This window comes from Bos taurus, chromosome 1, assembly GCF_002263795.3.
Source record: "Bos taurus isolate L1 Dominette 01449 registration number 42190680 breed Hereford chromosome 1, ARS-UCD2.0, whole genome shotgun sequence".
Lineage (NCBI taxonomy): Eukaryota > Metazoa > Chordata > Mammalia > Artiodactyla > Bovidae > Bos > Bos taurus.
In genome coordinates this window covers 94,515,510-94,527,853 of record NC_037328.1, presented here as the reverse complement: position 1 = coordinate 94,527,853, position 12,344 = coordinate 94,515,510, and the positions used below count along the sequence as shown (strand labels likewise).

The following is a 12,344-nucleotide window of genomic DNA, read 5'->3' as shown; positions in this document are numbered from 1 at the left end:
AATAACCCATTTGGCATCAATAACAATATATGACTTTTTAAGAATGTAAAAAAAATATAATTACCTTTATGGATGATTTAAAAATCTATATACTGTACTGCAGAGATAACATTTTGGTCTTGAATATTCATTAGAATGAACTTTTAATTAGTTCTGGAAATACTATTTCATATTAGGAAAACCAATTAAATGGAGAAAGTTTGTAAACAGACACCTCTAAACTGAGCTTGCTTTAAGATAAAAATAAAAATTCTGTTTTCTGAGGTGTCATTTTTAACTTGGTCTGAAACATCAAATTCTTAAGCCTAATATAATTATCCTATGAACAGACACTGATGAGCAATTTGTTCTTTAAAAAAGTAATTAAAATATCTAGATTTAAGTATTGTCTATAAATAACCTGACAAGCTAGACAAACTATATTTTTCTTCTTCCAATACCTGGCAAAGTCTTTTGGAGGTATAAAAAAAAACCTTTCTAAATTCCCTCCTAGCAAAGCTTTCCTTTCCTGCAGATCACAATGGCCAAGCCATTTGAGATGGATTCAGCTATTTAAGAATTTCTTTAAATTTTCTTTGTTCATGTATGGTACCATTCTTGATAAAGCTTGTCATCACCCAGAGCTTCCTGTTTTAACAAGGTCCATTACTATTTGAAACAGACCAAAAGGGAAGTTATGTGAAGTTTTAAAAAGGAATTATTCCTTTCCTACAACTTTTCCTTCTAACAAGCTTTGACAATTGAATAAAAAGTGGAACTGTCTATAGTTATCTCATTTTTCTGAAAATAGCATAAAAGAATATTATAAAAATTCATATATACTTATAGGAATAGTTTTCCCCCTGACAACTCAGAGTGTCAACAACCAATAAGGAAAAATAATAGATTTGAAGTTTCCAACAAAGAAAATCATTTAACAAACAGCAACTTTATTATTACCGGCATGCTGCTGCTGCTGCTGCTGCTAAGTCGCCTCAGTCATGTCCGACTCTGTGCGACCCCATAGACGGCAGTCCCCAGGCTCCCCCATCCCTGGGATTCTCCTGGCAAGAACACTGGAGTGGGTTGCCATTTCCTTCTCCAATGTGTGAAAGTGAAAAGTGAAAGTGAAGTCGCTCAGTCGTGTCCGACTCTTAGCGACCTCATGGACTGCAGCCTACCAGGCTCCTCTATCCATGGGATTTTCCAGGCAAGAGTACTGGAGTGGGATTCCATTGCCTTCTCCGTATTACCGGCATGGTGTATTGTTAAACAAGTTTTAGGCTAATATTAAACTCAGTAAGGAATTGATTTTAAACTGAGAGACTTAATTTAATTTGTTGATATCCTACTTCATTCCTCAGTGACTCCAAATGGCCTCTATGATCAGTTTTCTAACTTACAACTTAAATTTGTTGTGGGGCAAATTTCTGAATGGCTGAAGGAAAGAACTTGTCCACAAGACTGTCCTTTCCAGGTTTGATGAACTGGAAGGGGAACAAAGAATATGATTGTGATGCCAAATCCAGAGCCAGCAACTCGATGGAGGGAGCCATAGATTATGAAGCAGTGGATTCTGAGGGTGCAGCAGGTCTGGATGCTGAGGCCTGGATGCGACGATGGAAGGCTTACAAAGGGCAATGCAGGCAGCAGGTCTGGAATTCAGAGACGTGGATTAAGAACTCAAGCTGTTTAGGTACCAGGTTCTGGTCTTCCAACAAAAAATAAATATCCTTTATATTGGGTAGGAGAATATTTTCTCCAACTTCGTGCTTCATTGTTTATTGCTGGAACGTGGAATATGCTGGAATATATTTATTGGTGCAACTAATTCTGGGATGGCCTGTCCAGACCAAGAAGGTAAGTAGTTGTACCTGGATTCGTGCGGAGTGAGGTGCTGAAGAAGGAAGTTGTTCTAGATCTCAGTTTGAAGGTGTTGATCTGCCTTCACTGCCTTTTGTAGGCTCCTAGTTCCTGTGTGAGTTTGCTAGGCCTGCCATAACAAAGTTTCACAGACTGGGTGGCTGAAACAACATAAATTTATTTTATCATAGTTCCAGTGGCTATAAGTCTGAGATCCAGGTGTCTGCAGGGTTGATTTCTTTTTAGACCTCTCTCTTTGGCTAGTAGATGGCCAGGTACCTTCTCCTGTGTCTTCACATGTTTTTCCCTCTGTGTGTGTCTGTATTCTAATCTCCTCTTACACTGGTCATATTGGATTGTTGTTGTTCAGTCACCCAGTCATGTCTGACCCTTTGTAACCCCATGGGCTACAGCACGCCAGGCCTCCCTGTCCCTCACCACTTTCTGGAGTTTGCCCAAATTCGTATCAATTGCATAGTGATGCCATCCAACCATCTCATCCTCCAATACCCTCTTCTCCTTCTGCCCTCTATCTTTCTCAGCATCAGGGATTTTTCCAAAGAGTTGGCTCTTTGCATCAGATGTCCAAAATACTGGAACTTCAGCTTCAGCATTAGCCCTTCCAATGAGTATTCAGGGTTGATTTCCTTTAAGGTTGACTGGTTTGATCTCCTTGCTGTCCAGGGAACTCTCAGGAGTCTTCCCCAGCACGACAGTTTGAAGGCATCAATTTTTGGCACTTAGCCTTCTTTATGAACCAACTCTCACATCCGTACATGACTACTGGAAAAACCGTAGCTTTGACTATATGGACCTTTGTTGGCAAAGTGATGTTTCTGCTTTTTAATATGCTGTCTAGGTTTATTATAGCTTTTCTTCTAAGGAGCTAGCATCTTTTAATTTCATGGCTACAGTCTCCTTCTGCAATGATTTAGGAGTCCAATTCCCTGTCTATTTGCCATGAAGTGATGGGACTGGAAGCCATGATCTTAGCTTTTTGAATGTTGAGGTTTAAGCCAGCCTTTTCACTCTCCTCTTTCATCCTTATCAAGAGGCTTTTTAGTTCCTCTTCACTTTCTGCCATTAGAGTGGTATCATCTGCATATCTGAGGTTGTTGACGTTTCTCCCACCTATCTTGATTCCAGCTTACAACTCATCCAGCTGGGCATTTCTCATCATGTGCTAAGCGTATGAGTTAAACAAACAGGGAGACAACAGAGAGCCCTGTCGTACTCCTTGCCCAATTTTGAACCAGTCCGGTTCTAACTGTTGCTTTTTGATCAGCCAACAGGTTTCTCAGGAGATAGGTAAGATGGTCTGGTATTCCCATCTCTTTAAGAGCTTTCCACAGTTTGTTGTGATCCTCACAGTCAAAGGCTTTATATTGGATTAAATCCCATTTAAAGACCTCGTTTTAACTTAATTACTTTTTTAAAGACCCTATTTGCAAATACAATCACCATCTACAGCCTGGGGTTAGGACTAGCGTATGAATTTTGCAGGGGACATGGTTCAGCCCATAACACTTCCTAACATCCAAATAGCCTTTCTGGCGGTCTCTCTGAATAGCTTGGTGAAGGATATGTTGCTTTAAATTCTGGATCAAATAATTTTAGTGAAGGTATTTAATCCTCTACTTTGCTTCCAGAAAGGTATTAACAGTATCCCAGTAAGGCCAAGACAGAAGAAAACATTCTCTCCATCCCATTTCTCTTTCAATTGCTGGCAGCTTAAGTGATGCTGGCAGAATAGCTTTGCCTTTAAGCCATCACACAGCAGGACAGGAAGACTCATGCCCAAGAGCCTACACCAGCTTTTGTTTTTGCAAGTGGCAGAAGAGCGGTTTTCACGACAGTTTGATCTGCTTGTTTAAGGCATTGTGCTCTTGGCTTAATGCTCAAGACATGTCATGTAGGCTTTCACAGTGTTCTTCACTCAGGAGGGTATATGCTGGAGTATATACCCTCCCTCTCTCTTCACTCAGAGTCAGTAGAACTGGGGTTCTTTTGTGGCTTCTGCTCTCCATCTTGAAGATGAGTAAAGAAGTGAGTGAGTGAGCAGACTGTGTAAGAATAAAATTGAACTTTCAATGGAGACACTTTCTCAGATGAAATTACTACAGCCCCAAGAAGAAATAGTGCAATGTAATTTTAAATATATATTTACATATAAAGTTTTAAACACATATATTTAAAATATAAATGTACACACACATATGTAACATTTCTGGTATATTGTTGACTAATTTATTTGTGAAGTAGTCTAAGTCTAGAAAAAATTAGCTTTAAAATACTTATTATTATTATTATTTAAAATAGTGGGAATTTTTTATTGTTTTTGGTTGGGCACCAAAATATCAGGTTTTCATTTTGTGATGGCAGTAATAATTTAGAATTGGGCTTGTTTTACATGAGCAATCTATGTCCATTTTTAAAAAAAAAATTATTTTATTGAAGTAGGTGACACTGGTGGTAAAGAATCTGCCTACAATGCAGGAGCTCTAGGAGATGTGAGTTTGATCCCTGGGTGAGGAAGATCCCCTGGAGAATGAAATGGCAACCACTCCAGTATTCTTTCCTGGAAAATTCCATGGACAGAGGAGCCTGGAGGGTTACAGTCCATGGAGTCGCAAAGAGTGAGCAATGGCTTAGTGACTAAGTACATAGTTGACTTACATTGTTGTATTTCTGCTGTACAGTAAAGTGATTCACTTATATATGTATATATACATATACCTTTTTTTCCATTTTCTTTTCCACTGTGGTTTATCACAGGATATTGAATATAGTTCCCTGTGTTACACAGTAGGACCTTGCTGTTTATCCATTCACTACTATAATAGTTCACATTTGCTGATCCCAAACTCCCAATCCATTCCTCCCTGCACCTTCCTCCCCCAGCAATCACAGGTCTATTCTCTATGTGAGTCTGTTTCTGTTTCATAGATAAGTTCATATATAATTTATTTATTTATTTTTGGCTGTGCTGTGTCTTTATTGCTGCATGAAGACAGCCATCTCTATTTTCTCTAGTTGTGGAGAGTAGAGGGCACCCTAGTTGCTGTGTGCAGGCTTCGTTCACTGTGGTGCCTTCTCTTGTTGCAAAGCATGGGCTCCAGGGTTCATGGACTTCAATAGTTGTGGCGTGTGGGCTCAGTACTTCTGCATCCTGGGCTCTGGGGCACAGATTCAATAGTTTTGGCACATGAGCTTAGTTCCTCCATAGCTGTGAGATCTTCTTGGACCAGGGATCGAACTCAAGTCTCCAGCATTGACAGGTGGATTTTTCACCACTGAGCCACCAGGGAAGTCCTGTGGCATATTTTAGATTCCAGATATTAGTGATATCATATGGTATTTGCTTTCTCTTTCTGACTTACTTCACTTACTATTACAATCTCTAGGTCCACTGATACTGCTGCAAAGGGCATTATTTCATTACTTTTTATGGCCAAGTAGTATTCCAAGGTATATATGTACCACATCTTCATCCATTCATCTGATGATGGACATTTAGTTTGTTTCCGTGTTGTGGCTGTTGTGAATAATGCTGCTATGAGCACAGGGATGGATGTATCTTTTTGAATTGTAGCTTTGCTTGGATATATGCCCAGGAGTGGGATTGCTAAATCATATGGCAACTTTTAGTTTTCTCCATGGTGGCTGCACCAATTTACTTTTCCACTAGCAGTGTAGAAGCGTTTTCTCTTCTCCATACCTTCATCGGTATTTATTGTTTGTAGATTTTAATGAATAATCGAATGTGGGTAAACTGAAGATTTTAAATGCAAAGATTTTTTTTTTAAACTGGGATATTTTATAATAATGATAGATATTAAAATATAAATTTTAATTTACTTTTTACCACCAAAGATTTTCCTTGGTTCTGAAAATAAAGAGGTGAGAAATTGAAGCTTGTAAAAAAAAAAAAAAAAAGTAAGTGCACTGAAAATGAAGGCAGATTTCAAATGGTCATTTTTAACTTGACAAAAATTTTCTGCAATTGTGTCATTCCTTCCCAATGTGTGATGTTTTCTGATGTCAATAAATGTCTCACGTATGCAGAGAATGGGGAGCATAATCAGTTTGCATGACCTGCTGTTGTGTGCATTGCTATTAGTTTTGCTTTCTTTGCTGCTACACAAAAAGAAGCTTTGAAATTAGGTGTTCACATTTGACCAGACCACCTGACCTGCCTCTTGATAAATTTGTTTGCAGGTCAGGAAGCAACAGTTAGAACTGGACATGGAACAACAGACTGGTTCCAAATAGGAAAAGGAGTACGTCAAGGCTGTATATTGTCACCCTGTTTATTTAACTTATATGCAGAGTACATCATGAGAAATGCTGGACTGGAAGAAGCACAAGCTGGAATCAAGATTGCCGGGAGAAATATCAATAACCTCAGATATGCAGATGACACCACCCTTATGGCAGAAAGTGAAGAGGAACTCAAAAGCCTCTTGATGAAAGTGAAAGTGGAGTTGGAAGTGAAAAAGTTGGCTTAAAGCTCAACATTCAGAAAACTAAGATCATGGCATCTGGTCCCATCACTTCATGGGAAATAGATGGAGAAACCGTGGAAACAGTGTCAGACTTTATTTTGGGGGGCTTCAAAATCACTGCAGATGGTGATTGCAGCCATGAAATTAAAAGACGCTTATTCCTTGGAAGGAAAGTTATGTCCAACCTAGATAGCGTATTGAAAAGCAGAGACATCACTTTGCCAACAAAAGTCCATCTAGTCAAGGCTATGGTTTTTCCTGTGGTCATGTACGGATGTGAGAGTTGGACTGTGAAGAAGGCTGAGCACCGAAGAACTGATGCTTTTGAACTGTGGTGTTGGAGAAGACTCTCGAGAGTCCCTTGGACTGCAAGGAGATCCAACCAGTCCATTCTGAAGGAAATCAGCCCTGGGATTTCTTTGGAAGGAATGATGCTAAAGCTGAAACTCCAGTACTTTGGCCACCTCATGCGAAGAGTTGACTCATTGGAAAAGAGTCTGATGCTGGGAGGGATTGGGGGCAGGAGGAGAAGGGGACAACAGAGGATGAGATGGCTGGATGGCATCACTGACTCGATGGACGTGAGTCTGAGTGAACTCCGGGAGTTGGTGATGGACAGGGAGGCCTGGCATGCTGCGATTCATGGGGTCACAAAGAGTCGGACACAACTGAGCAACTGAACTGAACTGAATAATTCTCTATTGTTATCCTCATGTTATCAAGTTTTAAGACTTATAGTTATACAAACCAAGAGTGTATGTGGGCAGCTCACTTCCTCTACAAACAGTAACATAATAATTTCTCCTTATACTTTAGCTAAGCAAAAAAGAGCATTTGCTACTTCAGAACTCAACTTGCCCAGGATAATTGTAAACCAAGAAAGACCTGGAGAAATAGGGAAGAGAGATACTCTATCAAGAATAAAGGAAAAGCAATCAAAGTAGTGGAAAATGATGACTAGCGAAAAAGAAAAGAAACAAAATTTATCTCCTTCTTCTAAATCCAAGTGGGTTGATTCTTCCTGGCAAATTTTTAAGAGGACTTAAAGCACCCAGGATAAATCTTGCAGTAACCATAATCCTCAGACATTTCCAGGATGATGGGATTATAAAAATTTCCCCCTTTTTGCTGGAGGATTTGGATAAATTGTAACCTTTTAACTATGTGTCTAATGATGGTGGTTCAGTGAGTAGAATTCCTGTCACTGCTAATTAGAAAATGTGATAAAGTTATTATAGATTATTATCAAATTATTCCTTTAATGTTCCCATTATTGGGGTTGCCCATAATTGCAGTAAATTGCTTTACTTACAGGATTAAACCTGGAAGGAATCTTGGGAATTTTCCAGTTCAATTCACTGAATTGCAGATGGCTTAAGTGACTTGGAGAGGCATAAGTGACTTTTCTAAGGATTAACAGCTTTTTAATTTTATAGAATTTAGAATTAGGTTTTCAAATATTATATTTCACATTCTCTTTGGAAAATTATGTTTTTATTTCCTCAGCTTTATCCTCGTGTTTAAAATAGCCATAGTAGACATACCATCTTAAATTCTGAAGTATTTAATTTAGTTTTGCAGTATATGTAAGTGCTGCAGAACTTTAGAACATATATAGATCTATTTATTTACCTACCTACCCATTTCCTGGACACCTGGTTAGGCATTTTCCCTTGTAGTTAGGTGTGGCCATGTGGCTGAGTGTGGGCCAATGGAATGTAGGCAGGAATGATATTCTTTCCAAATTTAGCCCATAAAACTTGCCTAGTATGATCTATTTTCTTTCCTTATCAGCTACCTAGAGAGGAAGACTCCCAGGATGTGGATGAAGATGGAGCTACAGGATGGAAGGAGTACAGGTTCTCCTGTTGCTGACTGGAGGACAATCAGCCAGGAACACCCACATTTGACTGTATTGTAAGTGAGAAATCAACGTTTATTAAGTTACTAGAATTTGGAGGTTTTAAAAAAATAATTTAATGTATGTATTTATTTTATTTTTGGGCTGTGCTGGGTCTTCATTGCTGCATGGGCTTTTCTCTAGTTGCAGCGAGCAGGGGCTGCTCTAGTTGCGGTGTGCCAGCTTATCATTGTGGTGGCTTCTCTTGTTGAGGGGCACAGGCTCTAGGGTGCATGGGCTGAGTGGATGTGTCACCCAGGCTCAACAGTTGTGGTGCATGGACTTAGCTGCTCCGTGGCATGTGGGATCTTCCCAGACCAGGGATTGAACTCATGTCTCCTGCTTTGGCAGGTGGATTCTTTACCATGGATCCACCAGGGACGCCCTGGAGTTGTTTGTTGTAGTAGTTAGTCTACCTTAATACACAAACACTATTCAAGGAAAATTGGAATCTCTCTTATAATCCATTTTTTTTCTACTAAGTCTTATGTATTATAAAAAAAGTAAAGAAAAAAGATATTTTAAGATGAAATAACTTCTCATTTAGCAGTGTGATAAATGTTTCTATATATCTTATGCTTTAATTTTCCTAAAGTCCATATAAGTAAGTGGATTCATCCTAGTGGATAAATATTATGATTGTATTGTTTTATCTTCAGTTGACACTATTAGATTCAAAGGAACCAATGCTATATTTGAAAGCTATAAATGATTGAGAGGGAACCTTTAGTCCTTAGTGGTTAATATGGCTCTTTGTTAATATTAATAATGATGAAATTTGGAATGACACCTAGTATTTTCTAGAACACAGAAAAATAAAATTGTTAAGCAATATTTTTCAAACTTTATCTTTTTTAAATATATATGAATTTAATTCAAAAGACTTCAACTTTTTTGAAATTTAGATTTAATCTAAAGAGTAGATTCTCTTAAGGAGCAGAATATCTTGCCTTGAGACTTACCTATAAACTGCTTCATAGTGTCATTTAGAAACTAGCCAGGATTGAGATTTTTATGCTAATTTTATTAATATGATATGTCAGAATAAAATATATAATAGTTTGCCCTGCCCTGATAATCAACATTTTAATGCAGAAATATTGCCTTGGATTTATGAGAGTTCTTTTATTAAGCAACCTTCATTGTAAGTTGTGTATTTTTCTAGTATAAAGGAATATTTGGCAGCTTTTCCATTACATTTATTAGCTCAGTGATATGAACATTGTAAATATCTTCATACAGTTTAAATATAAGTATTTAAAGTTTTATTTGTGTTTTCTGGAAATTACCAAATATTGTATGAACAGGTTACTTGTACCAAGGAAAGCACATTTTTATATAGCAGTTTTGAATTCTCTACTTTGCAACCTGTCTTGTTTAAAACAGTCACAAGAACTACCATTTTAAATTATGAAATATTTCCTTAGTTTTGCAGTGTATGTGAGTGTTGTAGGATTTTAGAACATATAACTATATACATATATGTATCCACATATTGTCTGTGTAAATGTATTCCACTGTTTACTGTCCAGTCTGGTTAGGGTTAAGGTTTTGATTATATATATGCCTCCATTAGCTGAATAACTTCAGCACTTAGTGGATAAAATTTACCCTGTATTTGTTTTTAATCATTTATATTTCATAGTAAAATTTTATTTCCATGCCTCTTCAGCATGAAGCAAAAGAGATGGAAGGGATGTAAGATATTATTTTAAGATCATTCAACTTTATAACCAAGGAAACTGAGGCTCTTGTTAGTTCTGGTGACTCACTTGCAGTCACAAAATTAGAGATGGAAGTAAGACAAGAACACAACTCTCTGAAACCAGTGCTTTCTCTTACACTGAGAGAATTGTTATCTTTGTAAGTAGATTATTTCCTAGAATTATAAGACCAAGTATTGCTTTCATTTCCTTTTTTCATGACTGTCTTATTCCTGTCATCAAAGACAAGGATAATTTGACTCTGATGCTAACAAAGAAATAAATGGACCGCACTAAGACTAAACCAGGTCAAGTTCCTCTTCACAACAATGATCCTAACATAGAGTATTCATCCTTAACTCCTACTGGCCACAGTAAGAGTGTTTTGTCTACAGGCTGCTGATTAGATTTAGGATATGCCATCAATTAGCATGCCTTTCTCAAAGAGAAACATTTACAGAAATTAAATGAAAGGCTTCTTAATGGGGAAGTCAATAATGTGCTTGGGTTGGTCTAACTTATTTAATGGCAAAGCACAAATAATTTGTAAATAGAATACAAAGTATGTTCTTGTACTAAAGACCCTGAATAATTTTCTACGTGCACATTTGAGAAATACCAGCCGATAGAAAGTCAGAGCTACAAGTGTGGGTTTCAGCAGCCTCCAGACTGTTTAGGATGCCACAGAGCTTTTACTCTTGATGACTTAAAATGAATCACCAAAAGGTATCACATGAATACATGGCTGTATTACAGGGAATTATTTCATTACTGGGTATTACTAATGAGCTTTAGCTCCTGTGTTCAGTGGTGGATACCAACATGGTTCGGAACCCTTTTTTGTGTGTGTTTCATCTCTATGCTTCGTTTCGTTGTGTGAAAGTAGGTATTCCTTTCCCTATTCTATGTATATGGTTTTTTGATTATATTTCTTGACTGGTGTTTCACAGCTGATTAATGGTGATATAGGGACAAGAACTTGGTAACGGGGTTTCCAGGCTTGTACTGCTTTTTACATATATACATATATCGGGCCACTATGAAAGATAACTTTGAGTGGAAAAGTCAAGGACACCTTTGAAAAAAAGGTATATTGTAGAAGAAGTTGAAAGAATCCAAGGATGTTTAACTTGGGGACAAAACGTCAGTTATATGAACTGACTCTGCCACCAGAATTCAACCTGCTCTTGGACTCTGCCTATGTGGATTTTTGTTTAATTCATTGATAAATATGGAAAACTCATTTTTATTATTTGAATATGTTCACTGTACCTTGGCTGAGTGCTGTAGATAAATTATTCTGTTTATTTGTTGAGTCAGCACTGGAAAATAAGCATTATCATCCCACTTTACAGATGAGAAAACCTCACTCTTTATCTGTTATAACATGCAGTAGTTCACACGGCTACTTTGTGACAGAGTTGGGATTCAAGCCAGTTGTGTATCACTCAGAGCCTTGTGTTCTGAGCCATTTATGCCATGTGGGCTCATCAATGAAGTCTGTAGCCCCATTTGGCATTAAGATAGGATTATAAATATGAGAACCCTTAGTAGAAGGGAAAAATGTTTTAGCAGAGCCTTCCAATGAAAAAACTACTTGTCTTGGGAGCTAATAGCTCCATGGCCCTGGAGGACTTAGGAGGGATTTTGATGTTGGAATCCAGTAATAGGGATCACAATATCAAGTAGAGATGTGTCTTTATTGTGCTGGAGTCTAGTACTCAAAGTAGTAGACTTTGGGTAGACTCCTCATCCTGGTAATTTCTTTTCTCCCTCAAGTTTCACCCTTGCCTGGGTACCATACACCTATTCTTTTTCATTCTTATATCTTTAATTTGCCTTTCACTAATCTTTTCTGGGCTGTAGCTCCTCACAGAGGGCCTTATAGTTTAGAAGACACCAGGTTGCAGGAAGATGATTAATATGGGGCAAGTGTTCTTCTATATGGGCTTTCCAGGTGGCTCAGATGGTAAAGAATCTGCCTGCAATACAGTTTTGATCTCTGGGTTGGGAAGATCCCCTGGAGAAGGATATGGCTGCCCACTCCAATATTCTTGCCTGGAGAATTCCATGGACAGAGGAGCCTGGAGGGTTATAGTCCATGGAGTCCTTCTATATATGACTTCTCATCATCGGGAAATCTCAGGAGGGGGATAATTACATCTGAGAAATGCAACAGACCTGTCACAGTGTATGACATACACATACATAGACACTTTAGAGAATATGTGTATACCCACACACACTCTGTGACCACAGTAACAAAATCCAACTTCCAGTGATGTGAAAAGAAATGCAATGCTATCTTCAAGAGACCTGCCACTGTATTCCAGGTTACCTGTGTCCAGTCAAAAGTTTTCTCTCTGCTTTGTGTCATATGTTAATCTTAAAGCG

General features: G+C 38.1%; 1 protein-coding gene across 3 annotated transcripts in view; it reads right to left on the bottom strand.

Moving 5' to 3' along the window:
* SPATA16 (spermatogenesis associated 16) overlaps nt 1-12,344 on the bottom strand; it is a 277,669-nt gene that overhangs the window by 70,010 nt on the left and 195,315 nt on the right. The gene's annotated exons all lie outside the window — the stretch shown is intronic.